The sequence below is a fragment of the Chroicocephalus ridibundus genome, chromosome 6 (genome assembly GCF_963924245.1).
Source record: "Chroicocephalus ridibundus chromosome 6, bChrRid1.1, whole genome shotgun sequence".
Taxonomy (NCBI): Eukaryota; Metazoa; Chordata; class Aves; order Charadriiformes; family Laridae; genus Chroicocephalus; species Chroicocephalus ridibundus.
The window spans coordinates 27,243,806-27,254,000 of NC_086289.1; positions in this window are offsets into that span (position 1 = coordinate 27,243,806).

Here is a 10,195-nt window from a genome sequence, read left to right on the forward strand (position 1 = left end):
AAGTTCCTTTCTATTCAAAAGGAAACTTCGTCATTGTTGGTACTGGTCCATCAGATCAAACTGCACAGCAGCGAGATGCTTGCCCAGCGGCAGTAGGGGACCAGCTTTACGCCATGCCCTGTGTGGTTCCCAGCGCAGGGTCCAAGCGACCGCGTGGAGCCTGCAGGTGTGAGTGGGGATGTGTAGGGAAGGCCAGAGGTCGGCCAAAGTCATCATCATTGGGTGATAAATGTGCTCCTGAGCTGCAAGGCAGCCCATATTTGTCTATGATTCTTGTCACAATCTCACGGTAAATTTACCACTGGTAGATTATAGTTTTTGGTGTCCTCCACTGTACAGTGAGCAAGTGTCACTACTGGCTCTCCTGTGCGGCGAAGGAGATAAGTGTCCATGATTAATGATGTGGACACTATCTAGCAGCAGGAGCCCATCAACCTGTGACAACTTTCTATTCCATGGACATTAAACTCCTAAACGCTGTCACAGTCCCGCAATAGATTGTAACAGACAGCAGGAACAAGGAGCAGAAAGGACTTTCATAAACCTTTTATTTTCTCTTAAGTAGATGAATTTTACTAGCAGTTATTTTTGCCTCCATTATTTTGTTAGACCCTGAAAAAAGTTTGGAAAAAAGGTCAATCTCAGATGTCTCCCAATCTATTTGGCAAATATTGATTCCCTTCTGGCTGTTCCTGCTCCAGTGTGATCATTACCATGCTTTCTGTTCCCTGCTTTGTGTGTTTACAAATGTGATCAACGAAGGCCAGCGCTGCTCTGGGATCAGGGTGGTTTTTAGCGTAGTTGCTGCAAGAATATACAGCTTTGGTCCTGGCTGGGTTTGATATAAACAGTGGCTAATTCTTTCTCTTCTAAAGTCTCAGAACTGGCAGATATTTTAAAAGACAGATTTATTTTTTTTTCTTTCTTCCTATAGATGATCTTTTTAAATCACACAGTGCTGGCAAAAAAAGGAAAGAGTGGAAACCTTTTTGCTTACAAAAAATTTTGAGGTGTTCGTTTACTTTGCCCAAACTAATCAGAATTTGATGTGTAGTGATCACCCCAACACAGCATGGGGAAGCTTAGGTAGAATAAGTGACAAGTGACACCAAGTGACAATATTAAGAGGAGACTGTCTGAGCCATGCTGGGAATCAGGAACTGCGAGGGGGCTGAGAACTGGGGACCCCGTCCCCCTTCTGCCCTCCTGCTCACCGCAGAACTGCTGCTGCTCCAGGGCCGCTGGCGAGCAAAGGCTCCTGTCTCTGAGCATTGCCTGAGGAACGAGGCATGCTGGAGGCAGGGGAGAAAAGACAAAAAAGAGGAGGTTTTAGCATTCGGCAGAAGTGGCTGATGGCGAAAGGACAAGTTTGGTCCGCTTCGGGAAGGGAGGCTGTGAGGGATGCGGGTCTCGGCTTTCTGAGTTTCCCTAGAGAACTGCAGATAGGTCTTGGAGACGCAAATGAGCCTCAGTAAAGTGCCAGACACAGCAAAATCTACAACCCTTACTCCTCCTGGTCTAAGAAGCACTGAGGCCAGGGGACGCAGGCTGGCTCCTGGGAGCACTCACAGCCCAGTCGTTTCTCCTCGTGGTGTTTTCTTTCACTCGTGCCATCTTACACGTTTCATTTCGTATCACTCAGGTTATAGTCAGCAGTGCAGTGTTCCCTGAGAAAGAGTTAATCTCAAAATAATTGCTTCTCACAACTGTGTTTAACAGATTCTTAGCTTTACTAACTAAAAGTGCAGCAACCTGCAGTTGGAAAGCTGAATTTTCAGTCATTGTTTCTTTTTTCCTCGCACTCTTTTTTATTTATGTGGTACAGCTGTGGATGAGCACTGAAACGGAGCATTATATTCTGTCTCAGGTGTGAAAAAACAGCTGTATGAGTTATGAACATGTCATCTTCACTTGAGAACATTAATACATCCCATATGTTATTGACATATGAAATGACTACCGATTGTAAAGGAAAACCAGAATGAATAGAATAATTCAGGAAGATCCTAGCTGTGAAGTTTGCAAATAAATTTGTACAATTTTTTCCAAAAATCAGCAAACACGGTCATACCTACTATTTTGACGTTCTAAGTATAGAAGTCAGCTGCGAAGTTCAGATCCCCATTTTCTGCACTTGACACAGGCTTATGTGTTTTTCTACCGGTCTACCCCAGAATGTTCATTAAAACACATCATAACAGAGAGAGAGGAGAGAAGAGATCACATTCCTGTAGCTTGTCATGATTTTTTGTACCTTCAGCAAAGAACTTCAAAACAGATTCAGAGATCCCAGCACTCCACATCTCTTTGGGCAGGAGCATGGTATGACAGGCTGGGCCTTTGTGAAGAAGTTAAGCGCAGTATCTGACACGTCGCCTACCACGGAGATAAGTAGCACAGGGCCTCTTTGGGAGTTGGACCTGCCAGAAGCTGCCCCAGCCTCCAATCATTTCCTTGATGTGTGAAAAGAAAACTTCCTTCTGGTTTGGTGGCATCTCTGACTGAAAGAAACCACTAGAGATATGTTCTCCAAGGCACTGAATCATTGTTTTGTACCCTGAGGCACTAAAACCCCAAAGACGCTGAAATTGTTCAAATACAATAAGAATAAAAAAGCACCTGCTTTTGCCACCAGAGCAATCCTATGTTTGTGTGTATGAAAACTGAAACAGGATCCTTAGATGCTGAGAATGCAAGGAGCTTTGTTCATATATTCCCTGTTATTCAAGAAGTCTTTGACAAAACCGGCTTCTCTTGGAGGTCTGAACAGAGGGTGGAACTTGCTCCAAGGGAAATCCACAGCGGCTGGAGTAATTCCCTCACTGCTTCTGGAAGCAGGTATTGTTGCTGGTTACTGCTATTTGGATGTGTTAGCACAACAATAATATCATAGAGAATTTTGACTGTGCAGCACAGAGGATCTCTAGGATCTGGACCTTCTGGGGTTAGAGCCAGCAATAACATTGCTGTAGTTTAGTAAGGGGGCATCCAGACTGGACTGTTATTAGCAACAAGAGTCCGGAAGGCTGAGAACTGTAGCCTGTCCACAACAGCTACCTTTATCAGTAAGAAAAGGGTTTTTAGGAACTTACTTTAGCCGTAACGTGCTAATTGTACCAGCCACAGACCCTGGGTGACGGGTTCATTTGTTACAGAGGGCACAGAGATGGGACGTGAAGACTGGTTCCCACAGCAAGGGCAGCCAGTATAAGAAAAGTGCTAGAAATTTGGAAGAAGGTACTGCATTGGGGTGTTAAGACAGGAATTCCTTTGATTCTGTCGATCAAGTCCTGAAACAATGTATTTACATTTCTAAAAATGCAGAAATGACGGGTGCTTTTGGGGGAGGGGATGAAGCAAAGGCGAGTTCTGTTCCTTCTGCCGCGGTGTAATTCCAGCGTCCTTTCACAGCTGTAAATCTCCCTCAGAAAGCTTTGAAAGTCTTTTTGAGTGTTAAAAGCTTGGGTGGTCAAGGTCAGGTGAGTTCCTTCCTCCCTCTTTCCCCAGACAATGAACACTTTTAAGAGGCCTACCCTTCTAGTTAGGTTTCGTTATCTGCACTTTTTATATCCTTCTCCCTACAGGAAACAAAGAAGCACGTACAGCCAGCTAGGGGCTCCACTGCAGGTCTGTATAATTCCTAACGCCAATTTAAAAGGGAAAAGCCTTCTTTTCTCTTCTTGCATATTCCCAAAAGACCTGATCACATTTAGAAGTAGATCCAATTCACTCCTATATGTTCCGATGTTATCTTCTGAGCCATACCTGAGAATATTATGTTGCACAAAAAACAAGCACCAACAAATAGCTTCCAAAAGAATAAAATGCTCTGATTTTAAAATACTGAAAATCTTTGCTGGGCCATATTCAGGTCTTGCTCCATTCACATGCAGAAAATACAGCATGTGACAATTCTACTTTTTACTCATATGTGTCCAGTTTTGAATACCTGCTGTGATTTGTGGAAGAATAGCATACACTGTTGCAGATAATAGGACGCGTTAGGCATTTTGTCTGAGAGCAGCTTGAAAACACTGGCTTGTTCCAACAGTGATTTTAAAGATACAGGATGGTGTTCTGAAAGGAAGTTACACCTTCCTTTCCCGTTGGTTACCTTAAAAATCTCTCGTATGGCTCTGTAAAAATGCTGTAGAGAGCTGTGTCTCTCAAAGATTAAACTACAGTCTGTAGCATATGCATCACATTCATTCCTTTGATTTTTTAAATTCTTGTCTCCCTATTTCGTCTTATATCGACAAAATTTCTGCACCTTTGAAAATGGAGGTCTGATTATTAGGACCTGTGCAAGTCAGGTCTTGAGATGCTTGTTCATATTATGAAATAGGACCGAGGTTTAAGCACAATTACCCACCAGGCTGGATTCGATTTGCTCTGATCTATGCTGACAGGTCAGTTACGGTCATCATTATGTCAAGTCCAAACGCAACAAAATTTCCTAATGAAGGCAAGTGCACAGATAGCGAGTTTTAGGAAACAGGGTGCACCGTTTGTTGTATGTCTAAGAAGAGGTATATATTGTGGAGCTGTTTGTACTGGGTATGTAGAAGAAGATAGTAAAAGCTGTGAATGTTCAAACCATTTCTGTGCTTTATAGCTAAATCCCCATTTAAGACAGAGGCTTTATTATCAGCAGACTGTTTTCAAGAGACACGGTTCTTCCAGTGGGGTCTAAGCAGCAGGTGCATTTGTGACTGCAGTAGGTATCTTCAAAAGGATGAACTCCCAGAAACTGCACAGGTTTCTGGACCTCTCAGAAAAGACATCACAGCTTTTACAAGAGCTGGAGCGGTGCCAGAACTACCTGTCTGTAGGATTCATTCTCAGCTCTAAAGAGAGTCCTGCCTTGTAAATCTAAACTGAATTAAGGACTGGATCTTAAATTCCTTTGGTTTCAGCAAGACTTTGGATGTAAATAACCATATATGTCAGGATTTTAGTGTTGGATAATCTAACTTATTGAAGAATCTTGTCATTTATGGCATCATGCCAGTAACTAACTGATCAAATCAAAACCTTCAACTTCTTACATATATCTACAGAAGAGCCTTTTCTTCCTCCTTTTTCCTCTTCCAGGAAAGAATCCAGAATATTTACAATGTAGACAGTGTTGTTTTTCCCAGTTCATTCTTTCATTTTTCAGATGTCAAGATAGTTTCAACTGGGCCTTGATTTTTTTCTTTCTTTAAACCTATGAAGCCTTCCCTCTCTAAGAGCTCAGTTTCTGTATGGGTTGAGATAGCCCAGACAAACATCTGTTTCTTAAAGAACACTATAAGCCAGACTTATCATTTTGGGAGACTAAATCTGGATTTCTGAGTGCATGATGACATGCATGTATACCTCTTGATTGCAGGACTCCTCCCTTAACAGTTTGTGTTTGAACTGGTCTGTGTAACGAAGTTATAAGAATAGGGTCACTGTTTCCATCATTGAAGCCCCCCATTGTATGGGTGTCTGGCAGAAGATAAATTTGAATAGATCACTTTCAGCACCTCCTGAAAATTAAGTGCTTCCAGTGGAGAACAAAAAAACAGCAGTGCCCAAATTGACAATTTGGGATGGGAGCAGGATGCTGAGTGAGGCAAAAGCATGGCGTATATAAATGAGCAGGGTGGGAAAACTTGCTACATATTGTCTATGTTTATGTTTGCTCTTGTCTAAATTTATATCTTTCTTATAACCCAGCTGTGCGAACACACCTGGCCAGGCACAATTCCTGCTATTCATCTAGGTCTCATTACCTGCATTTACTAAAAACCACGTACATTATTGCTCTAAATTTACTCTGGCTTTAAGTAGGACTGCTCATGGTAACTATTCTGTGTCCTAAACAGTATTTTAGTGGGATTTAGTCCCATGCTTAAAGCCAAGCACATGCTTCGGTGCTTGAGTGAGTCTGACAAAAAACACCATCTTCCTAAATCAAGGTTGATGCTGTATTGGTGTGATAACCATTCTGACTTGCCCAAAGCTTAGCCAGCCTCTTGGATTTGCTTGGCTTGAGTCTGTGGCTGGTGGTACACGAAAAAGAAGTTACATGGCCATCATCCACCTTGTTTCCAGCATGGTGACCATGGCTTGGGTGCAATATCTGTCACACACATAGAGCAGGGCCCAAGCTCCCGCCTCCGAACTGGCTGAGAGACACCGTTCCCCCTCGCCTGCTCCGCCTCGCCCTGCAATGGCTGCTCTGCGGGCACTGCCAGCCCACTGCGGTCACAGCATTCACCAGCTGCGTCCCCGCCGCAAACTCTCCCACTACTTCCCATCTTTGATTTCACCGGGAAACTGTCCACGTCCTACTGCGTTGTCGGTTCGTTTCTAATTGCTATAGAGTATTTACAAGGGAATAGAGGCAGATGTTTCTCTTCTGGGTGCGCAAAAACTATAGAAAGCTTAAACTGTTCAATGGGAAAGGAAATCCAGGCGCTGTCCTGATGGTAGGAGGAAATGCCAAGTGCCAGCAAGGCTATTTGCGTGGGAGAAAAATAATTATGGGGTTTGCTTGAGATTTTCCCTTTGTTTCTTGTAATTAGTTTTTATTTACTCCTTTGAACTATTGAGATATTGAAGGCAAAACCTGAGTAATGTCCCTTTCTGTCATACCGAACAAGACAGTAGGAAAAGACACCATATTTTTAGAATAAAGAATAACCACAGCAGCTCTTAAGGGCCATTGTCAGGCTAGTAAGTGAACCACACGGTAAAAGTTCCTCTGCATTGCCAAAGACAAAACTTACCCACTTTCTGGTATGCCTCTTACACATGGGTCGGAGTGCAAACTCACCACCCGTACGTACTGACAGCTGAAAAACAGGCTGACATCTGCATAGCGGGAAAACAAGTATGCAAATTCTCAGTAGGAACTCTCAGAACATACTAAAACCAAATGCCCAGTTGCAGTAAAAGTAGACGGCCTGGGTGACCCTGGCCCTAGTGTTGTGGAAACCGTGTTTAAACACGTCAGGGAATACTTCTACCACTCCTTTTCCACCCCACATTTCTGTCCCTAGCTTCAAGTGGGAAATGTCACCAGCACCTCCAAGTGTAAAAAAAACCCGCCTGTTTCTACTGCTGGCAGTTTCTTTGGTCTGCACAGACAGGGTCCTTCTCTCTGAAAAATCATGCCATAAATTGCAGAATCAGCTGTTGTGATTCTGTCCTTGCTGCCCGTTTCCTCACTCCCTCTCTGCCAGAGAAGGTTCACCTTTTCTGAAGCAGTGTGATGAAACTCCTCTATTTCTACTAGAAATAAGAAACGGCGAAGTCTTTAACTCTCTTTTATGACTTTTTAACAACCTCCCTTAGCCAAAGTTTACTAAATAGCCATTGCTGTCTTTCCCGCGTCCAATCATTCAAAACGTTGGAAAGAGGCTGTTTCAGGAAATCTGTCCTGCTGCAGAGGAAGCCATGTATTCAGCATCCCTCGGAGGAATTACCTGGAAACTCCAAAGATGCCTGCTCCATCCAAGAACATGGCTGTCAGTTGAGTGTTGTTCATAAACAGCACATGCACATGCAGACCTATGTTCTAAAACTCTTCAAGGGCTTAGGTTTTTCCACTGTAGCTGAAAACCTCCTCCATGAGTTTGTCTGTTTCTCCTTCTGTGTCTTAGGTAGTGTCTAACACACACCGGACTGGTAACAAGGGGAAAAGAGTAGATCTTTGCATTACTTTTCTTAAGTGACTAAGGTTTCCAGCGAGGAAAGGAATGGATCTGTGGCTCCTGGGAGAGACCATGGACCAGAAACGCAGCTGGAACCCACACAGGTAGAGGCAGGAGTTACTTTCTCTGTGCCCAGACACAACTGCTTTTTGAGCATGCTCCAGAGGAGCTCCGAGGCGCGAGGGCACGTGCCTGGCCTTTCTGAACGCAAGCTGAGGATTGAGGAAATTTTCTGTTTCGCTCCAATCTGGTCCTGGAGGCTTTGCTTTCTACTTCATTCTCTCATTTGAGTCTCTATATTTAGTACAACTAAGAATTTCTGGATTATCTTTCTCCTAACCATGCATATTACATAATTGTGCCTGTACTTCTGCAACCTTTCTATGGCTTGTTACATTTATTATTTATTTTTTTAATCTCTTGCTTTGCTAGATTCCCAGGTTGACAAATTAATTGTCTTTTTCGGAGTTATGTTTAAATGATATGTGTAATACTTGATTGAAAAAATATCTTCTGTAATTTTGAAGTCAGATTCAGTGCCAGAAATAAGCAAATGCTACAATTTCCTTGTCCTTCAAAATGCAATTGGAAAATTGTCTGAAACTTCTTCCTTGCTCACACTTGGAAGCTTCCAAAGAGGTGGTTTCATTTTCATGTTGATGACCTTTAGGAATGATTCTTTGACCAAACTTTAAGTAATGGAGACACTCTGGGTTAAAGTTACTCAGTCAGTTGCCAAAATATTTTTTTCCTTTCCATTACACAAGAGAGAAGCTTCCACTGCAACTACAATTTTAGATAGCTAACTTGTAGTCATGCTAAAAAATAAAAGGTGGAACACAAGATAGAGTTCCCTGAAGAATCTGCGCTGGATTTTAAACAAATGAGAGCCTGTTTTATCATTTTGTTTTGTTTTGATGATAGGTGATTTCAAATAAGGGACAGGAGTTCCACATAGAAAATCCAGGCAAAATAGATGTATTTAATAAAGCTACTGAGTCTTTGCAATTTTTTAAGCTGTAAGTAATCCAAGATTCACAACTCGTAAGTGTTTAAATTATTTCTCTGTGTGATATTTGTGGTTTCTCTTGGATTGATGCTTTAGTAAAAGGGATTTGTGGAATTGTTTATGTTTCTTCATCCAAAAAAACACAAACATACTCTTCAATTCTTTTTAAAACTGCTACCCAAACATGCTCATCTAGGAAGGTCCGTTAGTCATGCAAATTCCTATAATAAATATTAAAAACTAAAATTTTTAAGAATATTTCATCCAAATTTCATGTCTGTACTGAAACCTAAAGTCAGATGTGCTTAATATGGTTATAGATTTCATAGTAAATGGCTTGCACAGCTCTGTTCTCAAACTTGGAGGGTTTAGAGCATATGTTTTTCAACTTGAGATGTGTTTTCTTTAATCTGGTGCTAAGGTGAAGTATCACGCAATAGCATTAATGTTATGATTTACTGGAGCCCATTAAATCTAATTCATGATCTTATATATTTCCATTGCAGATTGTGTGTCTAGTTTCCTTTGTATCTCAATTTTCAAGCATCTTGAAGTACTGACAAAGCTTATCTACTTGCATATTTTAAATATAGAGACTTTACAAACTTTAAATATCATTTTTTTATTTATTTTCATTATTACTTTGCCTAGATTGAGGAATGAACTTTAAAAATGAGGCTGGAAAAGAGCTGCCCTTAAGACAATAACAAAGTCTTTAGGTCAATTGTTTACGTGTCATGAAGAAACTTTCACTGACTACTTGGTAGTCTATGATTTTTAGCCTGCTCCTTCAGGTTTGTCCATGAGAAAACTGAAGCAAAGTAAATTAAATAATCTGTGTGAAACCACAAAGCTAGTGAGAAGTGTTTTATCCAGTTTCATTTGCCATGATGAAATTTAAGTTCAAGTAAGATGTGAAATGGATTTGTGATATTAGAGATTTATTAAATACGCTTTTGGTGCCTTTATTTATAATGAAAGCATTTATGTGCATTAATACAAAGTCTGCAAAGGTGACCATTTAAGTCAGATCAGCCTCTGTCTATCTCATCTCGAAATATGTGGTCAGAGGAGGTTCAGTATCCCCAGAAATTCTTTTTACACATTCATGAATGAAACAATACAGCTAATAGACCAGTGTTGGAATTAGCATCCGTGGTTTAGAACAAGTCAGATTCATCACTGGAGCCAATTTCTTTGTTGAACATTTCCATATGTTAATAATAGGAGTAATAGGAAGACTTGTATTGTTACGTGTGAAAAGTAAAATAAAAAATAAATGGAAAATAACACTAAATTTATGCTTTTTTCTTCCCAAAGAATGGTAATACTTCTTTACATGGTTCGAAGGTAAAAGTGTTTTTTATCGAATGATAGTTTTCTCCTGTGACTCACAAAGAGAAAGAATGGGGGCTGTTATGAAAAAGCTGAGGGTCTATTAAATTTACATTCATACCAACCTTAGCATTAAAGACTTTGGGACTCATTTCTCATTTGC